We start from the raw sequence: 4,004 nt of genomic DNA on the forward strand, positions 1-4,004 counted from the left end.
AATTCACATAGGTTAAACATAGTAGCTCCCTTCCCTTTTTGTTTTATGGCAGCAGCAGTGATTCCAATGTGACCGAAACGGTGGCAGCAGGACCAATTTTAATTTCTCAGACATACCTTAGCAGAACTAAAACAGAGACATACGCGGTCATAATTAAAAGATCGTAGCAGAGGAATAAAATGGCAGTAGAGCAAGGATAGAGGAGTTACATATTCAGAAATAGCAGAATTGAGATTGAAATTAGAAAAGGGCAGTTCTAATTCGAAAAGAAGAACAGAGGAGGCTGTGGTGGATCCTTCTGGTGGTAGCTTGGACGGCGGCAGAGAAACTCGCGGTGACCATATATCTTGACATAGACAACCTAAGCAACCACTCTAACGGTGAAAATCGACTTAATAGACAAGGAAGCTGAAGCAAGGTTTAGAGTTTACCAAGCAAACAGGCTTCAGAGATGTTTTCCGGTGGCGGCAGCGGTGGCGTGGAGCTCTGACGACGTAGAGGCGCGGCCAGAAGCTACAGCAGCAGCGGATCTAGCGACGGTTCAGACGAGGACGGCGGCTGAACGCGGCGGTGATGAAAGAATCGGCTCCCTCTCTCTCTTCGTGCACTCTTCCTCTTCGCGGTTCTGTTACTTGCGGGCGGTTCGGCGGCGACGACTCGGTGGCGCGGTCCCCCTCCAAGGTCCAACGACAACGCGACGATGGCGGTGAGGTACAGTGCAGCGGCGACGCGACTTCTGTACTCCCTCAACCCCGCGGTCCTTCTTTCCCTCTCAGATCTCCTCTCTTTTCTGTCAGCAGCGGCAGCGACGGTGGTAGTGACGCCCACCGCGCTGCCTTCCCTTCTTCCTCCTCTCCTTGCTCTCTGCGGCCCCACTTCCCTCTTCCTCTTTTCTTTCTTTCTTTTCTTTCTTTCTTTCTTCAGGTGTTGAGTGTGTATTGAGTGGGTAACTGTGAGTGAGAGAGGGTGCGACGTGTGTGTGTTAGTGTGGGTAAGGGTAGGAAATTAGGTTTAGATAAAATTAGGGTTAGGTTAGATATTTTATTAAAATTTTTGGTGTAGTAGTGTAATTTTATAAAATAAATAAAAGATAGGATAATAATTAAAAATCAAATTAAATATAAAATATCTATCTTTAAAATACCTTTCAATTACAAATTTGTAAATTAGTTTCAATTAAATGCTAATTAAATAAAAATTGGAGATAGATAAATTAATTGATGTATTTAAATTATAATAAGTAGATGAAATTATTCCTAAATAATTTAAGACATGTAACTAACAGTTATTTTGTCACAACTAAACAAAAATATTATCAGAACAAATTAATCGAGTTGTTTTTATGTGAGAAATATATTCAATATTCTCTTCTTTGGAAGAAAAAGTTCTCACTTCATATCACTTATAACCACTTATATTTTTATTTATTTTATTATATTTGTCTATCTTCTCTTAAATATTTGTAGCAGTAAATCAATCTGAAAAAAAGAATCGCTCTTTCTTCAATAGTATATGTACAAGAATGAGCCTAGTTATGATATATAAAAGTTCAATTTTTTTTTTCTAAAAATTTGGTACATATATTCAACAGTGTGACTATTTAAAAATAAATAAGGTAAAGTATATTTTTTATTCTTAACTTTTATCAAAATTTAGTATTTTTAAATTTTATTTTACTTCAATTTTATTTTAGAAATGTTTTATTTGCATCAAATTTATCTTAAAGGGATAATTTTTTAAAAAATTTATAGTTAATTCAGCAATAATTTTGCAAGAATAACTTTTAATACAAATAAATTAGACATAATTATATTATTATGTAATATTGTTGTATTGATCCTAAACTTTTTGAAAATTTAGTTGTTAGAAATATATTTGATGCAAATTAAAAAATTTTAGAGCGACATTGAAACAAAATAAAATTTAATAATATTTTTAAAATTTTTGACAAATTTTAATGACAAAAAATATACTTTACCCAAAATAAATATAATAAATATTCACGTGTCCTATGCTAAATAAAATAAAAATTAATTGGACCTAAAAACGAAAATTGACTGCAGGAATATTATATCTTTTTTTTGTACAAAGGAGACTTAAAGTTGAAAAAGGAAAAAACTAGCAAGCTCTAGGAAAATACGTTCCACAACAATCAACTAAAAGCAGCAAGAAATTTGACAGGGGGATTGTTCATAATAGGTTTTTTATTGACTTAAGTTCAGAATGAGGTTGGCTAACCCATCAGCTATTTGATTGGCTTCCCGGTAGACATGTCTCAGCTCCACTTTCTAGTTACGACTAAGGAGATTAGATATCCATCTAATAATACGCGTTAGAGTAAGATGCTTATCAGAGGAGTTTCTAATCATCTCAATAACACCTTTGGAATCAGAATCAACAATAAGCTTCTTGATCCCCCTCTTCCAAGCTATTTCCAGGCCTCGAAACATAGTAATAATCTCTGTTTCAATAGCCGTAACCTTATCCTTTTCACAGAAAACCCATAGATCCATCCTCCAACCTCGTTCCTCATTACACCAGCACAATTGTCGGACCAGGATTACCTTTAGACGCTCCATCAGTGTTCAGCTTGTACCAATTTTTAGGCAGAGGTGTCCAAACCATATTCATAGTATGGTAAAATCGGTCCTCCTTTGAATCACTCCAAACAACAGCCATATCAAGCAAAAACTTATTAATATTTTTCACCAAAATTCATTTCTATACTTCCAAAATATCCTTAACTTCTGCCTTACTACATAGCACAATCTTTATTTTTATAGAATGAAACCCTATACTAAGAAGTCTCATCCGATAAGATTTAATCCAATAATGAAGCATATACAAATAAGGGGTTTTAGGAAGGAAGTGTCTTTTCTGTGCATAAGGTATGGGAAGTTGGGAACCCAGAGACAAATAATACATGGCTCTGGTTCAAAGTCTTGAGTCTTCCACTATAGTTACAAATACCAAAACATAGACTCTCTTGATTCCATTGAACAACTCAACTCATTAATAACAAAGTGCCAAACTAGGAGGAAAAATAAAGCAAAACAAAACAAAACAAAATAAAAATGTAAAACAAACAAAAGCAACATGTGACTTATTCATTCATTTATTATATATTTCTAGATCTTCCCAAATTAATTAAATATATGGTTTGGCCCTTTGTGAATGGTTAAGGAGATCCAAGTTAAATCCCCTTATGCCAGATACATACACTATGTAATCTATATTGAATTATGCCTTATCTTAGAAACTAAACAAAAGCAGAGAGAAAGAATATAAAACAATAACAAAGGCACTGAATTATGAAATATGAACAGTACATTCATAGTCTTGCAGCAGTAGCATTTACTTATAATCCAGGAACTTTTTTTTCTTATAATTCAGAGAAAAAAAAGTCGCTAAAGCTGCTATGACCATTTTTATTTTACTTTTTTAATTTCGTGATATGAATTTCAGTATATTATAGTTAATTTTTGTAATCAAGTGAATGAGGGTGTAATATTACACAATCCGATTTTTTATGACTATTCTTGTGCTGATAAAAAAAAAGTTTTTTTTTTTAATTAACTTATCGTTATGTGATTAAATATATATGTAGAACTTAAACATATTTGAGATCTAAATAATAATATGAGTAGTGCTAGGGAGCCAATGGTCTAAGCGTACAATGTGTACAATGGGCTAAATCTTTGGTTTATGAATAAAATGAACATCACCTATACTATCCAGAATAACCATCTGAATACCAGGGATAATAAACATCTCATGTTATAAAAAGCTAATTTTGGATTCACCAATGTTCAAACTCTTGACCTTCCGGATCTGGAACTCTAATACCATATCTTGAAACCACTCATCCCAAAAGCGTAACCTGACAGGACAATGTAACACTAATAATCATATCTCTAATACTTTCTAAACCTTCATTGTACACATTGTACGCTTATTTTTTAAAAAATATTGATCTTAAACATTTTTAATAAATATATAATTAA

General features: G+C 33.4%; 1 long non-coding RNA gene across 1 annotated transcript in view; it reads left to right on the forward strand.

Annotated features, from left to right (window-relative positions):
* The window catches only part of LOC110265952, an 18,393-nt gene continuing 14,600 nt past the window's right edge, over nt 212-4,004 (forward strand). Inside the window, exon 1 of the long non-coding RNA XR_002352657.1 lies at nt 212-668. This is a non-coding gene — a long non-coding RNA (uncharacterized LOC110265952). The remainder of the gene's footprint in view (nt 669-4,004) is intronic.

This window comes from Arachis ipaensis, chromosome B08 (genome assembly GCF_000816755.2).
Source record: "Arachis ipaensis cultivar K30076 chromosome B08, Araip1.1, whole genome shotgun sequence".
In the NCBI taxonomy this organism is placed as follows: Eukaryota; Viridiplantae; Streptophyta; class Magnoliopsida; order Fabales; family Fabaceae; genus Arachis; species Arachis ipaensis.